The 27,373-nt window shown below is 33.9% G+C and overlaps 1 protein-coding gene across 3 annotated transcripts in view; it reads right to left on the bottom strand.

Moving 5' to 3' along the window:
* Nucleotides 1–27,373, bottom strand: part of TAFA2 (TAFA chemokine like family member 2) — a 551,182-nt gene that overhangs the window by 284,303 nt on the left and 239,506 nt on the right. For all 3 annotated transcript variants that reach the window (XR_007947730.1, XM_051962156.1, XM_051962154.1), the window contains exon 2: nt 3,870–4,075. The gene's annotated coding sequence lies outside the window, so the exon portion shown is untranslated. The remainder of the gene's footprint in view (nt 1–3,869; nt 4,076–27,373) is intronic.

The following is a 27,373-nucleotide window of genomic DNA, read 5'->3' as shown; positions in this document are numbered from 1 at the left end:
GCTTAATGTGGTTTCACTGTTGGAAGACTGTATAGTAAAAAGAGCATTATGTTTATTATCATAAAGCCTTGCTTCAAAGCTCTATACCATTACTTATTACCTGTGTGACTCAAGGCAAACTATATGTTTGTGAGCTTCTGGTGCTAAATAATACTTCCTCCCACTATATTCCTTTGAATTTACTTGAATTATTTGAATTTGAATGCAAATAAATAATGAAGCTAGTAAGTCAATAAGTATGTATTAAGCATCCACTATGTACCAGGCATTGTGCCAAGTTGGGGGTTAGCAAAATGAAAAAAAGCAAATGACAATCCCTGACTTTGAGAAGTTCACAATCTTATGGGAGAGATAATATGCAGTCGACTACGTTAAAAAAAAAAAAAAGCTATATATAGGATATGTAGGAAATAATGAGCTGGGTAAAGGCTCTAGAACTAAGAGGGATTGCAAAAGGCTTCTTGAAGGTGAGATTTTTTAGCTGGGACTGGAGGATGCCAGGGAAGCCAGGAGGTGGAAAGAAAGAGAGGGAGCATCCCAGTAGAACTAAACTCCTTCTGGGAATCCTGAGTGCCTAGTAAAGCATGCACATAAAAGATACTTAATTAAATGCTTTCCAAATTTAATTGAATGAATCACATCTGCAAAATAGGCAAGTTGGACTAAAATAATTTCCAAGGTGCCTTCTACCTGTAAATCCCATGATCCCATTTTCTTTCTTCTTACTAATACCAACTCATCCTCTGAGTTCACTTTAAAACCTCATTCTGTTGTGAAGCCAGTCCAAAAGGCTTTCTCCCTGTTTGGTGTTTCAAGAAGACTCTTGTTTAAAGCAAGCTTAGTGCATAGAGAGCCTAAGGGTCAGGAATCTTTGGCTTCAAATCTAGTAAATGGGGACCCCTGGACAAATCATTAAAATAGGCAATTCCACCAGACATTCAAGTTATAAAATAATAACTACTCTCCATTAGTGGAGGGAGTCATCTCACATGCACTTGGTTAGTTTACCTACCTCAAATCTCTTCCCACTCCAGTCCATCTGACACTCAACTGACAAATCAATCTTCCCAAGGTGCAGAGCTACCTATGTCACTCTTCTATTCAGTTAACTCCAGTGGCCTTATTGCATTTCTAGGATTAAACATCAACTCCTCTGACACTTACATCTCTTCACAATCTAACTTTCTCCTACCTGTCCTATCTTCTTCCCCTTTATTTATTTTATTTTATTAAATCTCTCTCAAATTACATTTTAATTTGGCCCAGGCTGAGTGGAAGGGTTGTGAGCCATATGATGCACTAGATGGTCCCCCAAGTAATTTGACTTGCAACAAGTATTGACCTGCTTTAGAAAAAAGGAGTTTCTTCTTCCAATAAAATCATAGATCCAGTCTCAACCCTGATTTTATCAATAGAATAGAAGAGGCAATGTATCTTCACAGATTTTAGAACCCCAGGGCTAATAGTCTGATATAGCAAAAAAATGAAGCATGACATGATTAGGATACTATCCTTCCATATTTAGCAACTGGAGCAGTCTTCAACTTGAAAATGGGTTGTGTTCCAAAATTTAAATTTGTTGTAGGCTATTTGGAATTTAGAAAACATTCTCTTTTAGAAACAATATTGACTCATAAATATTATTTAATAATGAAAGTAATAATGACTTTGTGGAACACAAAGATTAACGAAATTTTTTTCATGAAAACTCTGAAGTAATATAATTATTCCTTTTTTATAGGTGACAAAAATCAAGACTCAGAAACTGAAGTACTCTGCCCCACCATTCTTAGGCTTACTGGCTGAGATGTTGATTATTTTTAAATTTCTGTTTTCTCCATTTATTCCTTGCTTTTTCCTTCTTTCCCAAATAGTCTTAAGTAGACATGTGTCTTCCTTTCTGCAATATTTTCTTGAAATCTACTGCATGCTAATTTCAAAATCGACTTCAGACATATAATAGCTAAGTGGCCCTGGAAGTCATTTAATTTCTCTTATAAGAAAATATGTATAAAAATGCTTTTCCAACCTTATGACACTTTACAAATGTTATCTTATACCTTGCTGTCACTCCCTTTCCTTTAAGAGCATCTTCCATTTACAAGGTAGATATCTTGTACATACATATTTAAATGTTATCTTCCCCTTTGAAATGTGAATTCCTTGAAGCAGTTAGGGATGTGGGGTTTTTGCCTTTTTTGGAGTACCCAAAATCTTGTAGCGGTGCCTGACTATAATAAATGTTTGTTGGATGCGTGCTGGTTGCTTTTTTTTTTTTCAATCTAATGACTTCTTTTTGTAAAATAAAAGTCATTTTAAATGCATTTAAGGAATATTTTGGATGTTTACAGAAGGATCTTCTGCAAAGATCTACCCTGAGAGTGAAAAGACCTGATTATTAAATGTGTACAGCTACAGCTAACCTATTATATCTAGCCTAGCTAAGTGTTTGGGAGACTCTGAAGGAAATTGGGAGAGAAAAGGTGTTCCACTGCCTACCAAAAAGTCTACTGAGCCATAGTGCTGATCTCATAGTTGTATGCCTGTAAAACCTGGATAATCTACCAGTCCCATGACAGAAAACTGAATTGATTCTATTTAAATTGTCTTAGGAAGATTCTGCAGATCACCTGGCAGAAGTCACTGGACATTGAAATCCTTTCTGAAGCTGAAGAACCGAGCATTCAAACTACTATTGAAGAGTGCAAATCTAATGAACTGGCCATGTTGTTCCAATGCCAAACTCATAGACTATCTTATGGAGAACTTACACAAGAAGGCACTCACAGTGACCAGAAGATGCAATGCAAGGATGCTTTCAAGGTTTCCCTGAAGAACTTTGGAAGTAATGGTGTGACATAGGAGACTCCTGCACAATACTACCCAGTATGGTGGACCCACATCAAAGAAAGTGTGGTCCTCTAGGAGCAAAGCAAATTTGCAATAGCTCAAAAGAAACATGAGATGTGCAAATGTTCATGTGGACTATTTGTGCCCCATCTGTGGTAGAGCATTCTGAGTATATATTAGTCTGATGAGCCACAGTCAGACACACTGTAACTTGACTCTAACACAGTGATATTATTTTGGTTCTCTTCAAGAATGAAGGACTACAAAATCAACCAATCAACCAATATCTAGCCAACTCCAAGCCATTTTTCAGATTCATCCATCTAGGACATCTTGCCATTTGCTTGAAAACACATGTATACCTCTCTTCCCCAGACTTTTCTTTCTCTTGCTCTGGAAACAGTGAGCAAAATCAATATTACTTTTTCTTCTAGAAAGGACGTATCTGTGATCATCCTTTACCTTCACTCACTGTTACTATAACATCCCTACCTCACCCCAGACCAAAAGGCCCTTTGGCTACTAATCCTATTTGTATTGTTAGCTTCTCCTATTAGAATATAAGCTTCTTTAGGACAGGAATGATCTCATTTTTATATTTGTGTCTAAAGCACCTACCACAATTTCTGGTACATAACATCAATGCTTTTTTTAAAAGCTAATTCATGCATTCCTTCCTTTGATAAAGTTATCTCTTAGCTTATTGATTTTCTAAGTGGCAAAACTTTCAAAATCATATTTTCTTAAAATAAAGTAAAATTATTTCATCTTCTATAATCAGACTCCAAGAGAAAACATTTAAAATTATATCTTTTATTCAAACTAAATAATTTCTGATCTATTCCCAGTGTTGGCTTATATCCTAAATCCTCTAGACAAAAAGATAGGCAGATTATTTCCTTCCAAGCTGAAGATTATGTGTTTACTAAATAACAATATTATCAGAAACAACAACAATAGTTACTTTTTTAAATCTATGCATACAGCACATAAACATTCAAATACTTTTTTTTCCTTACCTTTAGTCGATGGGCATAAAGAGACAGGGCTGTGAAACATGCCCTCTGCTGGTAGAAAGAGGAGAAGTTGGTGGACCTTTTAAGTACAGAAATCCTATGTGTAAGTGTTGGCAATTCCCCAAGAAAGAGCTATTTTCCAAGCACTTTTGAGATGCTAGGACCTGAGATGCTGCTCTTCTTAAGCAGCCAGTTTCACAATGTCGATCCTAAAAAAATGGAAAGAGAAAAATGTTTGTTTTTTAAATATTTTTCAGTCCTAAATATATGAGATAGATTATGATTATTTGAGAAGTCTCAGAGAATTCATATGTTCAACAGCTAGTGAGGGATACAATTGGACGCAGAACTGTCCTTGGACAGGAATAACTGAATTCATATTCTTTCTCTACACATATTGGATGTATATAATGGACAAGTCATTCTCAGAGGCCTGGGCAATTCTCTAAGAATTAGATGTTAGTGTGCACTGGCAGAGGATGTTTCCTTATAGAAGAGTTTCTTGGGCCAATAAAATCATAGGTATGATTAAAATAAAAACACATAGGAAGTAAACAAGGCTATTTATAGGAAAGATTATCATAACTGCCTATTAAATGGGCTTCTTGTGATCTGTGCCCTCTATCATATGAATTGTATGCTGCATATAGTTACTAGGATGACTATTCACAAATACAATTTTCTCTATCATATTTTCTTATGCAAGAACTTATATAAGTCACTATTAAGAACAGGTATCCAAACAAGCCAACTAACGTAAATTACTTGGGAAATCTTAAATTGCTATATAAATGTGAACTATAAACAATACTATTAGTAAGAAGGATAATAATAATGGTGGTTGTAATGATAGTACTAATAGTAACATCAATACTTACTAATAATAATAATAATTAATTGTTAGTAATAGTTGGTAATTAACTGTGGTGACTAATAATTTAGTTTGCCCTTAACTTTTAGTTCTGTCCCTAAAACTCTATCATTTCTTGGCATTGTTTCACTTTCTCTGATAAGGAATTACATCCATTATTCAGAGAAGTTGGACTTTTCACAAAACAGTTTGAAAAAGGTATATCATCTTTTAAAATACTAGTCTTTATAAAGCATTTCACAAAAATAATAGCAATATATTATGAAAATTATATTTAGTATTTTGGCATTTATGAGAAATGAAAAATAAATATAAAAAGATGGGAAAATAGGTTTAAAAATCACTTTATGAGTGGACAATGTATTTAGGGCTAACCACTACCAAGTAGAAGACTGGAAGATAGTGATGTGCAAGAATTGTCTTTGCACATAATAGCCTGCAAATATATTGATCATAGAAATCAGTTATTATCAGCAATACCAAAACCTGCCTTCAAAATTCTATCCTAAGCTACTTCTATTATCATAAATAATAAGACTAGATGATATAAAAGTACTGAAAAATCTGTTCCATTTTATATCCATTTGTTGTCTTATTGCTTGTTTTCATAGAATTATCAGAGTAGGAAGAGATAGTGGAGATGCTCAGGAGTATCCTATAGATTAAAATAGCTTTATTTTGGTGAGAAACTCAACAGCAAATCTTCTGTTGTCCTTGTGGACAAAATGAATAAAAGTGAAGTGATTTCATAGTTGACTGAACAATTGTGTATCAAGAGAGTTTATTGATGAATTGATATAAGCCTAAAGATGGGTATCTAGGTATGCTGTAGGAGTTTACCCTTGTCTTGTCCTATTTAACATTTTTATCAATTACTTGGATAAAGAGATCAAAGATGAATTTATCAAATTGGCAGAGGAAATAAAGTTGGATAGATAATCAATGCATTTGATGACAGGATCATAATTTAAAGGATCTCCACAGGCTGGAGAAAAAAGTAAAGTTTATCACAGACAAAGGTAAAATATTTCACTTAGATCTTTTTTTCAAAAGTAATTATAAAAATACACTTCAGGTAAAAAGTTGGGTCCATAGAATTTCATGTAAAAAATATTTGGGATTTTAGTTAAACTAATAATATGACATACTTCCAAACCACCAGCAAAGATCACAATTCATTAACATGTTCCCATTCTGTCAATTCTTATTCATGTCTTCCTACAAAGGATCTACACAGTATAGAAGAGGTCTTCATCTAGATCTTCTAATATTTCCATGGGCATCATTGTATGATTCAGACTGTCCTTTTCTGGTCATGTACTTCCTGAAAGACATGTTCAATTCCATTTGTTTTATACGCCGTCATTAATAATATGTAGTAGCTTTCTTATACCCAGCAAATCCTTTGTGACTTCACAATTTAAATTCTTCAGATATTTAATTCAGTTATAGCATCATTGGAACCATATTGGTACAGAAAATATATACATTTTCTCCAAGAATCAATCATTCATCATGCTAAAAAAAAAAAAAAGTGCACTTAGGCCCCATGAACATACCTCCATATGAAAGAGAAAAAGATGTCATCCCTTCTAGTGTACTCTAGTCAGATCAAATCTAGGGGATTGTGTTCAACTTGGGTGCCATATTTTTAGATGGATAATTACAAATGAGAGGTAAACCATGGAAGTACAACTACAACTAGGAAAAATCTTAGAAATCACATTTAAAATAGTTGAAAAAATAGTTCAACAACCACAGAAGTTTAAGTAAAAGAAGACTACGGGGAGATATGATAGGGCTTTGTTTGGAATTAATTGAGTTCTTATATAATAAACATACAGCATGTCAGAAGTGCTTACACTGGAAGACTTTCTGACTACCAGAGCCTGAATTTCAATAAATCTATCAATAAATAAGTATTAAGTGTCTACTATATTCTAGGCACCAGAAAAGTCTTCAAGAGACAAAGACTTCCTATACATCATGATGGAAAATCAGGGTAGACTTCAGGGGAAATATAACATATTATAATAGGATAATAATTTGCTAAAAGCAAAACACACAAAAATAGATAAATGAATAGATGATAGATAGTAGAGGCAACAGAAGGAAAATATTTTTATAATGTCAAGGCTTGCTAGTTCATACTAGCTTTTTATTATCATACTGACAAAGCCTGTGAAAATAGAAATATTTCTAATATACCAGTATATATTTAGAAAAACTCCTAAGTCTAGTCAAGAAATGATGTACCTAAACTTCTTTTAAAAGAAATATTACAACCATCTCAAGAAAAAAATCATATTTGGAAGGCATAATGATGTGGGCATGAACTCATTTCAAGAATTATTGCAACTACAAAGAAATTAGAAAATTTATGAATTTGTTAACATGCCAAAGAGATTCCAACTCATTTTTTGACATTGCTGTCCATCAACATGCAGTACTATTTGACAGATATATTCACATACACACACACACACACACACACACACACATATATATATACAAAGAGAGAGAGATTGCAGTTGTTTGGTATTTTGAAAAATGTCTGACACTATCAATTTCACTGCCAACATTTTTAGGATCTATATTCCACATGATGGGAGAAGTGACCTTTGAAAGAAAATTGTGGGGTCGAAAAAAGAAAAAAATATGATGACAGATATTTTTGGAAAGAAGACTGTTGTCATGGTCACACTTGGGTCCTCTCCTTGATTAGCTTTTCTAACCAGAAAGCTTTTATTATGTTAATCATTACCTTAAATAAAATCTCAAGTTCATATATAAATTAAATCAAGACAAACCCTGGTAGCATTCACTTGGTTTCATTTGTGGGATCAGGTAAAAAGTGAAAGGGAAATATGAACCTGAAAAAACCATAGAATTTCTAAAAGTCATATTTCAGAATGAAACTACTAATGCTGTCTGTATTGAATATATCATGCTGGTTCCCTAATGTAGGTGAAATGTGATAGAGGAACAACTGGGTTCATATCATAGTCCTATTTATTGGTGAACATAGAAGGGATGATAAAATTCAAAGAGAGGCCCCTACTCTTTAAAGCTTCTTTATGAAGAGGTAAGAGGGAGGAAAGTTTGTTTCCCATCCAGATAATCATTAAAGGAAAATGCCATCAATAATGGCAGGGAATTAACAAATCCTTCACTGTGCACAATAGGTAACTGATAAAAATGTCTTCATCTGAACTATAATCCATACAGCCTACCTTTTTAGCTAACTGATTTAAAAATCAAAAGTTTATCTCATTTATGCATATAGTTTCTCCTTATTCAGAATTTTTTTCAACTATCAAAATAAAAAATGTGACTCATATTTTAACCAAAATGATAACTAGTTTCATATATGCACTACTGGTAGTGCAATGGATTTCAGACACCGGGATAGGAAGCATCTTCAGACACTTTCTACCAGTGTGACTCTGGACACATTATTTAATTTCTATCTACCTCAGTTTCCTCAACTGAAAAATAGGCATCATAATAGCATCCACCTCACAGGTTGTTATCAGGATCAAATATGATAATTTTTGTAAAGTGCTTAGCACAGTGCCTGGTATGTGGTATAAGGACTTAATAATTGTTTAAGTTTCCCCTTCCCTTAAACCTTCCTATAAAGAAATATCTTTAAAAAGAAAATTAGACAGGGGCAGCTAGGTAGTACAATGAATTGAACACCAGTCCTGAAGTCAGGAGGACCAGAGTTCAAATCTGATTTCAAACACTTAACAAGTGTTAACACTTCCTAGCTATGTGACCCTGGGCAAGATACTTAACCCCAATTGCTTCAGAAAAAAAAAAGGAGAAAAAAAAAAGGAAATTAGACTATGAAAAATTGCATGTTTTTTTCTGTGGTTTATGTAATTTTTTTTGGGGGGGGGGGGCGGAGCTTACAAGTGGCTTTCCCAGGGTCACAAAGCTGGAAAGCGTCTGAGGTAAAATTTGAATTCAGTGCCTCTTGACTCCAGAGCCAGTGTTCTATTCACTGTACCACCTATATGCTTCTGGTTTTGTAATTTTTCTTAAATAGTTTCATATATATAATACTGATCTCAACTAGATTCTATGCATATCAAAAAACACATTTATATTTTACTATCTTCTTATAACATTTGTTATGCTAATCCCAATTAGTGTGAACGATGAATCCTCTGCAGTGCTTACATATATTTGAATCCACACTTTTGAAAGTCTATAAATTAGGTATTTTTTATTTTATTCTAGCACAATAAAAATATGCAGTGTGCATTTGAGTAATATGACTCCTCCAACCTTGAGAATTTGTTACAAGCATTAATTTGGGTCCCTACATAAAGTGAATATTCAGATGTATTACTGGATGACTAATAGATACAATATGAAATTGAACATTGCATAGATTTTGGAGTCACCAAAGAGTGATATTTGTAGCAGGAAATATTGCAAAAGACCAATGTGCTTCATAGCTGAAAGAATTGGGAGAGGAGGAAACTCAAGGCAACACTAAGAAAAAGTGAAAAATCCCTTTCACTCGTATTTGCTTTTTGAAATAGCTCTTCTGAGAATATTGTCTAGTTCCAGATGTTCTTTTTGCTTAAGGATCTCATGGCCAGTGATTTTTTTGTCTTTATTCCAAGAAAATATAAACATCTGAGTTGTTTCAGCCATATCTGATCTTTGTGACCCCATTTGGGATTTTCTTGGGAAGGATGCTGTAGTGGTTTGGCATTTCCTACTCCAGCTCATTTTACAGGTAAGGAAACTGAGCTTTCCTTTACTTTATTGACTTTAAACCGATGAAGATAGTATTTTGCTTCAAGAGATGCAGCTAACAAATAACAGAGCCTGGATCTCAAATTCAGATGATATTACTTTATGGCTAAGGTTCTGGCCCCTATGCAATGTTGTCTTTGTCCAGTGGTAGCTAGGTGCCCAGAGTCATTTCTATTTTAATTCCTTCAAATAAAAATACTCTACTTAAAGTGGAATGTTTTCCATTATGAATAAAGTATCCAAACATCCTGTCTGCTTTAAATTTTGATGGTATTTAAAGCCCCATTGTGATATTTTTCTGTATAAAATTGTAATTTCAGGAGTATGGTTCTTAGTTTCTAAGCACCAGTTCATAAATTGTGGTCTTAGAAGTTACAAAGAAGTGCAAGACGTTATTTTCCATGTCTACATAGTCTTTATGAGTCAGAAGCAGGATTTGAATCTAGGACTTTCTAATTCTAAGGCTAATCCTCTATCTAACATTGTTTTTTTTCCATTACAAAAATCACTCAAAAATAGCCAACCTCAATTTTATCAGTAGCTTTCAGTTTAAATCGCCAAGGTTATCGATTCATTTGCCCAAAACGAAGAAGTAAACAAATATTTCATAAGGGTGATATGTTTTCCCAACTCCATTATTTCATTTCATAGTATTCTTATCTCTTATTCTTAAGAGCACTCTACAGAAAAGAATAGGGAGAATCTTAATGGGCAAAAACAATGCAATCTAAAGAATAGACCTTCAGATTTAACCTTACCAATAACAAACAGGCATTACACTTTTCATGCCCAAATATTGCTCAAGTGTCCCAGTAATAAAAGCCACTGAGAAAAGAAATAAAGATGTTCTGTTTGCCTGATTATTTCAACTATGAAAAAGAAATCACTTAAATCTACATACTGAATGGAAATGTAGTTTGACTGCAGAAAATACTTGTGAATGCACTCATGCTGCAGACAGACACTGCGGTGAAATTTGCCCAGTTAACAAAAGAGCTGCATATACTAGACACAGGCAAAAACACACCCTCTTCATTACAGTGTTGAAAATTAATTCCTTGCCCAAGAGGCATTCGTTGGTCCCACAGTGAAAACTATGCTTGTTCTCCAGGGAACGCTGAAATTATCTACAGATGCTCTCTCATGAATTAAGCCTATTATTGAATGTTTGCCATTTCTAAACAGAAATCCAGCAAAATCAGGGGCACAGGCTGGGATCTGAACAGGGTGATAAATTAGGCTGGATTATACAACGGTAAAACAGGTGGAATAAATTGAGGCTTTTTGTAGCTTGTGAAGGCATAGTATTTACTTGAGGAGCTACATAATAGAAATTCACATATACTAACATCCGCCCACATATTTCTGTAGTCATTGTGCCTAACGAATTTGAATTTATGGAGAACAAGTAGAATATGGTTTCCCTACTCAACATATTTTTGGAAGCATTTTAATAGATGCAAGAAAGAAGCAGAAGTAAAGAAAATTGCCACCAGACATTTAAAGATATATGTGTCATCTTATAGCATGTTTGCTACTGTGGAAGTTATGCTATACCCCTCCCTCCCTAAACCCCTCCAGGGGTTTGCTGGAGAACAATTATTAAAGTTTCAGTGTGAGCATTTACACCTCAGAAATCAGCAAAGCTACAAATCAGAGCTTGATTTAATGTTTTACTGATTGTCTAGACTGAATAAAGTGAAGGGGGAAATGTCAATAATGCAAATTAAATTTAAAAGTGTTTTTGCAAGTGATTTTTTTCTTTTCCTTCCTCCCTTCCTCCATTCCTCCCTTCTCCCTTCCTCTCTTCCTTCCTGCTTCCTTCCTTCCTTCCTTCCTTTCTTCCTTCCATTTTATTCTTTCTTTCTTTCTTTTTTCCTTTTTTCATTCATTCTTTCTTTCTTTCTCTTTATTTATTTATTTTTGGCAAGCCAGTAGTTAAACATTCAACAGCACACTCACCCTAATGTATTATTGGCTTTTCCTTTATTCAAATGATAGTCCAACATTGGAAGAACATTGGGTCACAGGGATAAAGTAATACAGATTTATTGCTGGTAAAGACTTCAGCGATCATCTAGTGGATGTCACAGTTAAGGGACTAAAACCCAAGGATTTAAGTGATTTGTCCAGAGTTATACAAGCAATATGTTCTAGAGGTTTGATTGAATCCAAATTCTCTGAGTCCACAGTCAGTATTCATATGAGAACTGAAAGAGACTTCAGAATCCATCTAGTTTAATTAAAAAAAAAAGAAAGAAATGAATCTCTTGTACCACATTCCCAGATGAAGGCCATCTAGCCTCTTGAAGATTTCCTGTGAGGAGGAATCTACTTCCTCCCTAATCAACCTATTCTTCTTCTGGAGAGCTCAAGTTGTTAAGAAGGTTTTCCTTACATCTAAATTAAATCTCTTCTCTATACCTGCTACTCATAACTGTTAGATCTGCCCAGTGTGATGAGCAGAATAAACCAACTTTTTCTTCCACATGATAATCTTTCAAATAATTGAAGGCAGCTATATTGTCTCTACCTAAATCTTCTCTTCTTCAGCATAAATACCCATAGTTCTTTCATCCAACATTCATATTGCTTGATCTTGCAGCCCTTTGAGATATTGACTTCCTTTTTCAGTGTTCTCTTCAGCTTATCAATTTACATCCTAAAAAATTCTATCATAATGTTAGAGCAATGCCTTCAAACAGAACTCAGTCAGGGTTCTTTTCCAACAGAAATATAACCCAAATTATCTATGTCTAAATAACCTATCTCTAAGCTAAGCCACATAATAATGATATTACACTAGCTCTTTCAAACAAAAGTTATTTACATTGAAATATAACAAATTATATCAAAGATCCAAAATATCTACACACTGTGCCAAAATGTTTGTGGCAGCCCTGTTTGTAGTGGCTAGAAACTGGAAATTGAATGGATGCCCCTTAGTTGGAGAATGGCTGGGTAAATTGTGGTATATGAATGTTATGGAATATTATTGTTCTGTAAGAAATGACCAGCAGGATGAATACAGAGAGGCTTGGAGAGACTTACATGAACTGATGCTAAGTGAAATGAGCAGAACCAGGAGATCATTATACACTTCAACAACGATATTATATGAGGATGTATTCTGATGGAAGTGGATTTCTTTGACAAAGAGACCTAACTCAGTTTCAATTGATAAATGATGGACAGAAGCAGCTACATCCAAAGAAAGAACACTGGGAAATGAATGTGAACTATTTGCATTTTTGTTTTTCTTCCCGGGTTATTTTTACCTTCTGAATCCAATTCTCCCTGTGCAACAAGAGAACTGTTCGGTTCTGCAAACCTATATTGTATCTAGGATATACCACAACATATCTAACATATATAGGACTGCTTGCCATCTAGGGGAGGAGGTGGAGGGATGGAGGGGAAAAATCGGAACAGAAGCAAGTGCAAGGGATAATGTTGTAAAAAAATTACCCTGGCATGGATTCTGTCAATATAAAGTTATTATAAAATATATAAAAATAAAAATAAAAAAGGAGAAAAAATATCTATATACAAAGCTTTAAGTTTATGGAAGACTATCATTTTATAAGTGGTAAAATCTAATGTGTTTTTGTTATGTCTATACATGCACAATGGGTGTGAAAAAATTTAGGACTTAAAAGTCCATAGACTATTTATGTTTTTGCCATATGGAAGGTGATCTTTTGATCACATCTAATTCTACTATATAAGTATCAATACATATTAAGTCAAATTTTTCATTAATTTCACACATCAGAATTATATGTATATGTTAATAGAAGATGAAGAAACAGATAAATCATATTCATTAATAAGAAAAAATAATGTCAACATTATATAGTACTTATACACACCAAAAAGTTAGGTGGTACAATGGATAGCATGGTGGGCCTTGAATCAGGAAGACTCATTTCCTCAAATATTCAAACCTGATTTCAGAGACTGGCTATATGATGCTAGGTAAGTTACTTAAATCCTGTTTGCCTCAGTTTCCTCATTTGCAAAATAAGTTGGAGAAGGAAATGGCAAACTATTCCAATATCTTTGCCAAGAAAGTCCTCTAAAAAGCATAACAAAGAGTTAGACATGGCTGAAAAACAACTGAACAACAACATATAAACTTAAAAGTTTAAAAGTTCTTTAATATATTATTTTATATGACTTCTCACAACAATAGGAAGATGCTATTATTATTTCTACTTTGCTGATGAGGAAAATGAGACAAAGAGAGGTTAAATAATTTTTCCAGTGAAGTCATTGTAATGGAATAAATTTGACATAAAAAAAGGCACCATGATTCAGATCAAAGTAAATATATTGGTGAATACCATGGTCATGAGATTGGACATGAATTTAGTATTTTCAGCTTCCAATTCTGAAATAAATGGCTAATAAATCTCTGGCTTTTTAATGCCAAGAGAGACATGAAAAAGAGACCTATGTTCACTAAAAATGTGTGACATGAAGAATATCCAGTGAAAAGTCCAAATTGAAAAGAAATTCCTCATACTGTGGCTGGTGAGATCTTCCCCAAGTTCACAGACAACAAATGGAAAATGTTTTCAGTGACCCCAAATTTCTCCTTGAAACAAAACACTTCCTTTTCAAAAGAATATTCTCACAGTGAATATTTTGTTTGGCTAAAAATCATGAATTATGACTGTCTCTGAGGAATCAAAATCTCAAGTCACCCAAAGGGCAGTGGAGAGACAAATGCTGTCCTTAAAGAGACTAGAGAATATCATCACAAACAAAATGAAATACAAAAGGTTGTGTAAAATATATCGTCTGATAAGTAAGACTGAAAAAGAAAGCGAGCTGGTCATATAGCAAGAGTGATTGATAACCCATGTGCTAGATTGGTATGGATACAATGCCAAGACCCAGAGACTCCTAGAATATTGAGTAGAAACCAATGGAGGATTTGTGGAAAGACATGGACACAAAAATCATAAACATTGAAAAGATGGACATCTCACCACTGGAGAGAATCCCCACGCTCTTTATTTCATAGATCCAGTGAAATCTTGAAATATTTCAATTTCTAGATAAGTTTCCTGACACCCTATGTAACATCAAATGAGCAAAAAAAATTGAGAAAAAATCAAGGTATATAATTTGTAAAGCTAAAGCCACCAGAAAGGCGTAAAAGTCACCGTATTATACAGTAGCTGTCTGTGTGTTCTTAAGATGCTGAATAAGCTCTCAATTAATGATAATAGGCAATTAACTAGCACAGAGGATAGAACCCTGGGTCTGGAATCAGGTAAACCTAAGTTCATCTCTACCCTTAGACACTAGCTGTGTGACACTAAGCAAGTCACTTAACCTCTGTTTATCTCAGTTTCCTCATCTTTAAAATGAAGACAATAATAGCACCTACCTCCTAGAGTTCTTGTGAAGACCAAATGAGATAATACAATATTGCAGTGTCACACTAAACAACAAATATGAAGAAAATAGAGAATCATAGAAAAATTTATACAAACTTATGCAAAGTAATATAAACAGAACCAAGAAAACAACATACATAATAGCTACAGCAATATAAATTTTAAAAAAATAAAAATCAACATGGTATAATCACCAAGTTTAGCACAGAATAAAAAAATGAAAAAATTACCTACCTCTTTTCATTGCAAAGATGTGGCACATTACATTGGTCAAAGATTCTTTACACTTATTTTGTCATGGACCTCTTTGGCAATTTGGTGAATCCTACAGCCCTTTTCAGAATAATGATTTGTTGCCTAAATTAATAATTTCAGGACGTGACAAATTTAATTCAGAAGTTAGGGAGAAAATAGTTTTTTTCTGCCAAAGTTCAAAGTCTAGATGCAGCCTATCAGATTGAGTTAATATGTTAGTTAATTTTACTGTATTTCTCTCTGTGTATATCTCTATCTCTGATTGTCTGTCTCTGTGTGTGTGTGTGTGTCTCTTTCTGTCTGTGTTTTTGTCTCTGTCTCTCTCTTTCACTGTCTATACTCTGTCTCTCTATCTATCTCTTTGTTTCTCTCTCTCTCTGTCTCATTCTGTCTCTTTGCGTCTCTTTTTCTGTCTGTCTCTGTCTCTGTTTCTCTCTCTGTCTCTGTGTGTGTCTCTCTGTCCCTGTCTGTCTCTCTTTCTCTTTCTCACTATCTCTTTGTGTATGTCTTTCTATTTGTGTCTCTGTCTGTCTCTCAGTCTCAGTCTTTCTGTCTGTCTCTGTCTCTCTTATTCTCTGCCTCCCTCATTGTCTGTGTCTGTCTCTGCCTTTGTTTCTCTGTCTCTCACTCTCCTTTGTTACAAGGGAGAGATTCATTCTGAAATGATGGCAATATTTTTTTAAATGTCAATTAAAAAAAAACTAGCTACAACCTTGCCAGATGATAACAATGGTGAGGGACACAGTGCCAGGAGACTCCTAAAAATGACTTGCTATAATCAGAGCCAAAAGGTCATGGAGCCATGAAATCAGTCACAAAGAGACTCTCAGGAAGGAACAACTGCCATCAACTAAAGCACTGAAATTTTTATATAGAATCAATATAAAAGGAACTTCTATTAATTAAAAAAATAAAAGTTCTAGCTTTTAAAAAAAAAAGAAGGAACTTCTAGTTGCAAGTTTGTCTTTCAGCTCTATGAGTACAAACAAGAAGAAATCGCATCAACAGCAGCATCTTCAAGTGAAGCTAACAACCTATCATGATAAATGATGCATCATTATGAGGAGAGCCAAAATCTCAAGCAAAATGACAGCTCATTTTTTCATTTATATTCCTTTTAGGAAAGATGTCCAGGAATGGAGAAGTGGAAAGGCAAGGGAACTGAGTCATTTTCTTTTTTTAGTCTCCAAGACTTCAGCTTAAAACATGAGAAAATTTTGTAAACCTTAAGTGGTATCCCTGAAAAAAAATTCCTTTGAAAAAATGTCAGATCTGAAATAATAGCAATGGCTTCAGGAGGAGACTGAGACACTAGCAAAACTAATTAGAAAAATGCTTCTACTCTGTCAGATTCTTCTGTTACTGCCACAAGCTCCTTCTCTACAAAGGCACAAAGAAAACACAATTTTAAATAGAATTTTAAATTTTAATCAAGTTGTTACTGGGCAAAGTATCTTTTAATGTGAAAAGAATAGAACTTAATTCATATTCTCCTATTATTTCTTTGAGTGCCTCCTCTGACTTGTCTCCTGACAAGCGTTCCCACAGATAACAAAACCAGCAACAGTGCCACCTTGAGGACTGTCAATCAATCTCTGTTTATTATTGTTCACCACGTAGGGTTCTGGGAGGTATTCCAAAAGAAATAAAAAAAGATATCTCCTGTCTTTCAGGAGCTTATAAATGAAGAATAATGATAGATGCAATAATACATAACTAAAAGAAATCTACTCTTGGAAAATATATGGAGAGGGGTTATTTATTTTCTAACACTGCCTACCAACACATACTGCCTGACCTTTCTGTGCAGGTATAAGAAAGACAATCTGCTACATTCTGAAATGAAAACATCAACATCTATGAAGAAGATATTTGTCCAGAAGGCACATGAGTCACCAGCTAGGGTTCTATCTCTGTCTATGCCATTGATTTATCTGTAATTGCAACATGCTCTCTCATCCCTCCATAAAATGTCCTTTTACCCCTGCAAAAAAAATTTTTTTTAATTCTTAGACATTAGATCCAAATTTTATTTCCTCCCTCCAAATAATAATAGCTAATATCACTGAATTTATTTTCTGGGTTATAAATACTATTCCCAACAACCTCTACCAATGTAATGGCTACTGACTTTTAATCATTGATATGATGGACCCTCAGCAATAATGGAAAAACTACCTAAGCCTTCAGATATTCTATTTACAAAAACAAAATAAAAGAACAATGAAAAAATTTCTATTATCTATTCCAAATGTATAAACAAATAAGATAAAATATCGATAATGTAGAAAGTATTCACCAGATACTGCTTTGCTCAAAAGTCCTGGACATAATGATCCCGTGATATTTGCAGTAGACCCCAATATGTGAATCTCATTTGGTCATCTCAAAGTTACTTGAGGAGAATGTAATATTTACTGAACAGTGACATACTACAGTACTGAACTATTCCTGCAGTAAATAGGTAATTAGCAAGTACAAAATGTTTGAGAATTTATAATAATCAACTTTCTGACACTGAAGTGAAAATTAATATATGTTAGCAAAAATGCTTTCCATCTCTTCCAGGTAAACACTACCAAAATGGAATTCTGAAAGGAGTTAAATTGTGTATAATGGCATAATCCCTCATCAAAATACATTATGTTGCCAGTGAGAAATATCCAGAATTATCACTTTTCACATGCTCACCAAGAAGGTTAGCAGATGCTTGCAACAAGTCTAGATACATATTATATTTAATTAATGATATTGGAACTTTCCCAAAAATAAAGCTTGTAAAGCTTGTGACTATATCCACCTATTACTGAATAGAAAAAAAACCATTTATAGCCTACTTCATTTATTAGCCCGATTTCCCTAGTTGGTTCTCCTATCCAAATACTAACCAAGCATGGTTCTGCTTTGATCCTGAGATCAGACAAAATCAGGGGGACATGGTCTTAGACCAAACTTAAATACATTCTTTTTAATATGTCAATAAATATATAAGGAACTAAACCTTAGATTTCTGTTAATAAAGTTCATTTTTTAATCATATTTTTTAAAAGAAAGACAAGATAAAATCCATACTGAATAAAATACTAGACTTTGAGGTCAAGAAGACTTGGACCTTCATTCCACTTATGTCACTTATATGACTTTGGGCAATGTCTCACTTTATCTTAAAATAGGAAGGGGGGATAGTGTCAATGGTTTCTAAAGCTCCTTCCAGTTTGAAATAAATCCATGATCATTTTTCAAGTTTCTAAGTTATTTACTTGGATGTCTTGTTAAAAGCATTTCATTTAGTGGTAAAGTTTTTAAAGACTATTTTGTGTGTGTGTTCATCTCATGTCTAGGGCAGCAGTCTAAAAGCACCCATAAATTGATTTGTGATAGGTTAAAAGGATACGTGAACTTCAAACTGCCTTAAGCAGAAGCCTGAAGATCTGCCCCATTGTGCCCAGGCAATTGATCATATGAATTTTCATTCTGCGCTGCCCGCCATATGATGATTCTGGCATAGTATCTAACCTTGCTTAATGGACCTGGGCCACCATGTAAAAGAATGGCTTGTTGTCTCTAGGACTTAGAACAAAGAAGGTTTACGCGCTTTATCAGACAGTATTCATCTTTCCTCACTCTGCAGCCTGTGTAAACAGTGTGTGTTAAATTGCTTTGGTTTATTAATGTGACAGTTGAACCAGATTTCACCTTCAATGTTGAGACTTAGAGTCATAACTGGCGACTGGTAAAGAGGGATTTCATCCAAGAAAACAGCATTGATAGGAATGGGGCAAATATTTTTCCTGATGCAACTGCTATGAGATCTGCTCAAAAATTATCCTCCAATAGCTTGTTACGTAACTAAAATTCACCCAAGGTCCCATCACAGCGACACAAGTCTCCTGTGCCTGCTTTACCCTCCAACCTCTGGAGTAGTAATATAATAATCATGAAAATGAGGAAGATGATGATGATGATGATGATGATGATAGAGTTAGCTCTTCTCAGAAATACAATGATCCAAGAAAATTCCAAAGAACTCATGATAAAAAAAGTCTATCCACAATCAGAAAAAGAAAGGATGGAATATGAATGCAGATTGAAGCATACTATTTTTTCCACTTTATTTTTTTCATGGCTTGGAATCTTTTTGGTCTGTGTCTTCTTTCACAACATGACTAATATGGAAATATGTTTTGCATGAGTGCACATGCATAACGTATATCAAATTGCTCATCATCTCAGGGATGAGTGAGGGAGGGAAACAATTTGGAAGTCAAATGTTTTTAAGATGAATGTCAAAAATTGTTCTCACCTATAATTGGGAAAAATAAAATGTTATTAAAACTTTTTAATGATAAAATAAATAATATAAAACTTTTAATAATAATACATCTATATAGTGCTTTAAACTTTGTGAAATGTTTTTACCTATATTATCTTGTGGTTCATAAGTTAGAGGAGAGTTCCTGGTATAGAGCCTGGAAGACTCATCTTCCTGAATTCAAATTTGGCTTCAGATACTCACTAGTTGTGACCCTGAGCAAGTCACTTAATCCTGTTTGCCTCAGTTTCCTCATCTGTAAAATAAGCTGGAGAAGGAAATAGCAAACCACTTCAATATCTTTTCCAAGAAAACCTCAAATGGGATCACAGTCAGATGAAATTGAAAATGACTGAACAACAAAAATGTTATTTTGATTGATCCTAACAAAAATCCTATGAAATATTATCATTTATCATCCCCATGTTAATTGGGATTATGAGGAATTTATGAGGAAATCAAGGCACTGAAAAGTTAAATGTCTGAGATCACATTATTTTTAAGTGTCTAAAATAAAACTGAATTCAGGTCCTCCTAATTTCACATGTAGCACTCTATGCACTGTGTCACTTAATGAAAAAATGAACTTTCTCAGCCACCTCTCCCCTGCATAAAGTCATCCATTGTAACACTGTATTTTTCATCACTTGAACCATTTTGTTTTGTTTTACTAGGGAAAAATATCAAAGTTGTATCTCTATTCAGATTGGAAGAATTCTACGTACAAGTAACTTTCCTAAAGAGATGTAACATCACTTCATCATTGTTAGTCAAGGAGAAGTAAGGATTTGAATCACTAGCTAACAACTACAATGAACAGAAAGAGTTCTTTTTTTAAAAAAGTCCTACTTTCTAGTTTTTAATATAAGTTTACCTGAATGAGAAGCATGAGCATTCCCCCTTTAGGGAGTCTGCCAAAAAGTACATATCATCACGACTTGGAAATCATGAGAATCTCAACCCTGAAAGCTTGATTTTTGCCACACGTTTTTAAAGAGAGCCTATTTTCTAAAAAAGCTGTGTGGGTGGACATGTATATGTTTGTGTGCATTTGTGATGAGAAGGAAGGGATGAAAGATGAACTTCAAGTCTTTTTATCTAGCTAACAAATTGTTAGCATTTAGGGCACATTTTCAAGCAGTAAAGATGATGAAGTCACAGGATGAATAATTGTTGCAACTATGTTAACAGTTAGAGGAGGAAATGAGGGAGGACAGATGGTTGAAAGAGACAAAGGAAATACATATATATATATGTACATATATATCTCATATATACATATGTGCATATGTACATATACACACATATATACACATTCATGTGAATATACACAGTTTGTTCACATATGCATAGCTACATTCATATACAACTTATTACTCAACTGATTATAAAACAAGACATTTCACTTGACTAAAACATTTGCTTATACTAGAAAATGTTATTTTCAAAGTCCATAGTTTTGTGGGGGAGTTTGTTTTAATATTTAGTTTTGTTGTGTTTTGGTAGAAGCAATATTTACCGTATAGGCTAGTCTTTTTCCCATATAAAGCAGGGAAAACAGCCCTCAGTCTTGATTGGTCTTGAAGACTAAGACCAAAGCCACTGATATGACTTTTTGGCCCCTTAGAAAATAAAAGGTCATTCCATGAGGAACCAGTGCCCTTTAGGCCTGGTACCTGTCCTCTTATCATGCATGTCACCATACCCAACACACTCTATGGGACAGACAAATTTCCTTTAGAGATGAAGGGAAATATGAACCAGTGCTATAGATTTCCTTAGTATCCTTTCCATCATTTGGCTAAGTAAACTTCCCTTTGTTAACTTTTAGATGTATGAATATCTCATTTCTATCCAATTCAAATCTTAAGCAGAACATCCTAAATCAGGCTTAGTCTAAAATGTGTACACATTTAGGTCTATATATATATTCAATCAAATTAAATTCCACAAACATTTGTTAGGTAAACATTATGCATAATGAAAACACTGTGCTTTTTTTCCCTTATTTCCATAGGGATGCAAAGAAAAAAAATTTTTAAGTTCCTTTACTTAATGCTTATATTCTTAATGCTGAATTCAGCTCATAAATAGACAAGTAGACACAATATTATTTGAGGCAGGAGGGTATACTAATAGTTAGGTGGCTCCTGAGGTGACATTCCAAGGAAACTAAAAGACAAAAATGAAGGGCAAGTAATTCTAGCCAGGGAAATACCCTGAACAAAAGCACAAAGACAAAAAATAAAATAAAAAGTACTACTGGGGAATTTCAAGAAAGTCACTTTGACTGGAATATAGAGTTCTTAGGGGAAAGAAAATAAGGTGAAATTATTATGGAAAGACATCTTGGACCCAATTGTATAGGATGAACAGTATATTTTATCTTAGAAATGGGGAGCCAAAGATGGTTCTTGAACAGAGAAAATTATATGGTTGTCTGGTGCTTTAGGAAAATTATTTTGGCAGCAGTATGAAGAATGGAATGAAGAAGAAAGAGACAAAAGAAAAATTTACCATTTAGGAAAACTGCACGAAATCAGGCAAAAACTGATAAAGGACTAAATTTCAGCACTGGCTATATGTGTATTGAAAAGAAGGTATATACACAAAATGGTAGGGCTAGAGAATAATTAAAACTTAGAAACTGGTTAGATACAAGGAGAGAGAAAATGTGAAGAATATTATAAATATTGTATATACATGTAAATATATAAGTATGTAAAAATATATACACATATAAATATGTGTATGAGTATAATGTTATATACGTGCATGTGTGTGTGTGTGTGTAGGTGTATGTGTATGTGTGTGTGTGTGTGTGTATAGGGAATATAGCATAAATCTGTGTTCTTTATCATTCCATTGACAGAGGAGAATGTTAAATCATTTAGAAATCCAAGAAATACTTCTTTCTCCCCAATCCCCACCTATACCTTCTCATCAGTGAGATAAACAAGAAAATCTGATTAAACAGGTTGTCAAACATCAGTTTGCAACAAAAAGTAAGAATAAACTTCTATCCCTTCCTTTAAATATCTGAAAGTAATCAGCACACCTTGGAAATTCTCTGGAGAATATCATGATGATAGAATAAAAGAATTTTGTACTTCTGGAGATTTTTTTTCTATTCATCTGGGTTGGATTGCCCTACTACTATTCCAGGACTTATTAGGCAGGATATAATATAGAAATGCAATTGGGACATAAAGGGACAGGAGGAAAGGAAGAAAAAAATTGGAATGAGGGAAGAAGCATCTCTTTAAAACTTCTCAAATATACTTATTTTTCACTCACTACTCTTCCTAAGTTCATGTTGCTAGCTTTATAGCCAGAGGGTAGATAACCTTGCTGACTTTACCATGAGGTTTATGGAAGTGTATAAATAAGCATTCACTGAGGATGTGAAAATCAAGAAATGACGATTAGTCCCAAGGTGCCCTTATGTGTCTGATTAAATAAAAAAGATTTCCGATATAGTGTTGGATGTGTTTGGCTATGTATAAACTCAGCAAATGGTCATGGGACAAATAGGATGACATATTAGACACTTTTTCCAGTCTCTAACAACTCTTGAGAAAGAAAAAAAAATTCCAAAAGAGAAATTTTGTGCTAGATGGAGAGCAACTTGCAGCTTAATTCTTAGAAAAAGAGAGAATTACAACAAAGTAAAAGCTTTATGAATTAACCCTGAAAAGTGCTAATCCTTAAAGTGAGTGCTCATTTATCACCACTACCCTGCACCCAACAACCTCCTTGCCCTTAGCAGAGACATACAAATCAAACAAAGGGTTTATATCTATAGCCCATGTTGGAAATATCCCTCCTCCTGCTTCCAGCACCTTGCTGCCACACTATCAGTCCCTACTCACCCTTCATTCCTCCCCACAAAAAAAGGATGTAGGGCAAACATTGATTCTGCTCAGACCCTGCAAGGAGATTAGGGAAGGAAAGTCTGTTGCTTCTTGCTTGCATACCTTTATGTTAGGGATACTCAAAACTGTAGAGACTATACACATTCCATACTCTAATGTAAACATGTAAAAATCAGCAAATGTTGATTTAGTCTAAGCAGAGACAGAAATTAAGAGATTCAAAGAGAGTGAGAAAAATAGAGAGATGCAATTGTGTGGCTATGTTGGTCTGAAATAAGAGGAATTAAAACCCAGTTAGACTCTATTCTAAATGTACCCAGAGCCTACTTAGGTCAGGAATCCAAACCAATGCACTCTAAATCATACAATATGATCTACTGAGACCACTTTATATTCATCTTAAAGAGTGTATCCACCAAGAAAGGGGTAGGAGTAAAAGAATGAGTAATGGGAAATATTTTTTTTTTAAATCAAAGAATTCAGGAGGAGGAAAACTCAACAAAAAGTAAAAACACAAGCAAAGTAATCAGGTAAACCCTGCCTAGAAAAGACAATTAGCATTAAAATCTCAAAGAAAATACAAATCTTGCTTAATAAGAATTAAAACCCAAAGGAAAGTAAAATAGTACCTCATAAAATATAGAATACTGTGAACTCCCAAGAGAGCATAGAAGAGCAGGAAATTCCAAAATGGTTCAAATGAATTAATTCTATAAGAAAATAAATGATGAACAAACACCCAAATACTCATATGGATCTGTAAAATCATAACTTTGGGAGACCCCTTCAATGAGGTAGATTGCAGTTTGTCAATACTGCTCCATCATGTATGATATTTATCCATGTTCATCCAAAGGTTTACTACAGGAGGTCCACTCAATGTGCTTTAAATCCCCTTTATTTTCTCCTGACATTGATAGGGGATTGTAGAACGTTCTGCCTGTCGATCTATTAACTCTAATCCTAGCAACATTGCCAAACCATCTTTTTATTTCTGTCTTGTTCTTCCTTGATTGAATATTAGTCATAATTAAGAGCCCTGAACAAGAGTATTTTTTAAAGTTGATTAAAAAAATTTAATTCACAATGCAGAATTTCTATGAAGAGAGAATAACAAATACAAAAAATGTTGAAAGGGAGCAAAATCTGACATAATAGAACCAAAAGACAACATTGTTATAAAAACGCAAAATCTTTTATAAAAAAACCCTTTGACTTTAATCAGACACAATTCAAGGATCATTACTTTCAGTGAAGATCTCCAAGAAGAATATAGGAAATCAAAAAACTTGAATACTATAATGAAAGAAATAAAAAATATTTAGATCACCTCCTCCTCCATAGTGCCAACTCAGACACACACACACACACACACACACACACACACACAACTATATGTCAAACTCTAAAAGAGATAGCAGTTAAATTTAGCAATTCAATAGCAAAAGCAAAATTATAAGGAGACAGAAAAAAGATTTTCAAATATAAAATAAAGGAAAATCAAATAACACAAACTTACACACTCACTAAGACCTATAAAAGAGAATAGAATAATATATTCTAAAAAGCAAAGAAAAATGAAGTGAAATCCAAGATGACAAATCATGAAAACATGAACTTAATCGTCAATGAAAAAGATAGACTTTGAATAAAAGAGAGGCATTTGAGGAATTCCTAAAAATAAAAGAAAATCTCATGAGTAGAATTGCAAACTTGCATATTATTGATACCAATAATAAATGTGTACAGACTAAATGGAATAATATCAAAATTCATAAGGGAAAAACTACCTAAATATGTAAGAAGAAGTTGATTATATAACAAAAAAGAGGAAATAAAAATCAGAGATCTTAAAAGTTTCTTGCTCTGAAAAGGACAAATATAACACAAAGATATACAAAAGTGGAACTGTAGACTGGGACATTACTGTTGGGAAATAGCTTAAAAATTTATGGTAACTTTTAAATATGATCAAAAATTGAATATTTTGTCATCATTTGACATCTTTATTTAAAAACAAAAAGCATTAAGGAACAGAGAATACAGAAATACTAAACATATTCTTTTTAGACCATAATGCAATAAAAATCGTAATCAATACTATGAGCATAAGTAAAAGACCTAAATGGAGGTTTTTTTAAAACAATGAAAGAGTTAATCAGATTGTCAAAGGGGATCTCCTGAGCATATATAGTAGGCCCTAGAAAGAAAAGCAAAAATTCCAATGAGCTAGGGCAAGACATTTCTAAGTAGGGGAAACTGGCTGTGGATTTGGTTGGATTTCAATAAAACTGACGTTTATGTAAGGAATTTTATCTAGAGTTTCTTCCTTAATCTATAAACAATGTGTCCCTTTCCACTATCCCTCCATATCATAGAGTGCCCATCAATCCAGAATGACTATTTTCCTGGCCCCCACCTCCAAATGGCTATAATTTCACCCAATAAGAAATCCAAAAATCATCCAAATAAGCTATCCTTTCTCTAACTAAACCCTTAAACCATGCCCAAACTAGTACTCTCCAACATTTATCTGGATTTGGGAGTCCCTGGTGGGGAGCAGAAGCCAAAAAAAGAAATTTGAATGAACTTGGAAAAAAGTTCCTGGAGATGGTGGATTTTTCCAGACTCCAGCCATGAAGTAAATATGGTTTGGGATGTCAAGTGAACAGTCTAGAAAAATGGATAAGAGGATAAGGACCCTCCAATACATTATGCTATGAACCTTGCCCCTTAGGCTGTGATATTTTTTCCCATAGATATTTTTATGTAATTCAGCATCTCCAATACTGGCTCTCTGGACCCATGAAGGTGATAGGGGTGTTGTTTAAGCTGCTCTGCCAGTCTTCCCAATACTGGAAGAGATACTGAGGCTCTGTATACATTTGTTGTCTGCAAGATTCACTTAGCTACAGCTGAGATTTTGGTGATTTATTTCTCTTCTTGCTTAACCATCAGCCTCTTTTTTCACCTCCCTCCCATAAGTGCTGCTTATGAACTGCTAACAAAGCCAAGTTATCCCATATCCAGATATACTTTATACTTTTTAGTCTTCATCAATTGCAGAGGGAACATATCTCAAAACAGCCATAAATGAGATTCTGTACATGGAACCTGACTAACTAGAATGAGCTTCCCTTCTTAGCTGGGACCAGATTCCTCAACATCACTAGAGAGAGGGTCTTGCCCAGTAGAAGAAACCACAGTACATGTTCTAGCTGCCAAAGCTGTAGAGAATACATCTGTGTCTTTGTGACTATGAAGAGCTTTCTGTAATTATTTCTAATGTCCTGCCTAAAAGCATTTTAAACCTTTTCTTCCATCTGAAACAAAAACACCCAAAAACTCAGCATTAAAGATATAGATAGATAGATACAAGTAATTATTTATAGATATATCTCTGTATCTATCCAGAGGTCTTTTTCTATCCACCTGTCTCTAGCTATAGATAGTTCAGTAGTTTGAAATAGATGTAGAAAATGTTCCTAAAATCTTACTGCAGTTTTAAGATATTATAGCCCATTAGCTATAATAATTAGCTATTTAGATTTCCAACCCTATATTTTTTAATATATACTTACATATATCTACATATGTCTTTATATTATATATTCACATATGTAAATCGATATTACATTGTGAATTAATATATTTAATATGTAACTTTTTGTTGTCATATATGTAAATATATTTCTCATATATGTAAAATATGTTGTGTGTATTGATGTGTGCACATATCTACATTTAAGTTCTTTCTATCCATCAAAATATTTTGATTGGATTTTAGAGGAGGAAATGCTTTATTAATACAAACTAAAAATATCTTTGACATTTATTCTGGAAAAAATATTTTATGACACTTTTTTTAAACTGGAGAAAAACATGTCCTACCAACATTTGCCAAGTTTTCTCAAAGTCTCAGAGTTCTTGGCAATGGATTCATTCAGCTTTTTAAAGATTCGGTTAAGGACCCAGGACATGAGACCACACTGCTTTCCTTTTTTAGA

The sequence above is a fragment of the Antechinus flavipes genome, chromosome 5 (assembly GCF_016432865.1).
Source record: "Antechinus flavipes isolate AdamAnt ecotype Samford, QLD, Australia chromosome 5, AdamAnt_v2, whole genome shotgun sequence".
Taxonomy (NCBI): Eukaryota; Metazoa; Chordata; class Mammalia; order Dasyuromorphia; family Dasyuridae; genus Antechinus; species Antechinus flavipes.
This window is presented reverse-complemented; position numbering and strand designations above follow the sequence as displayed.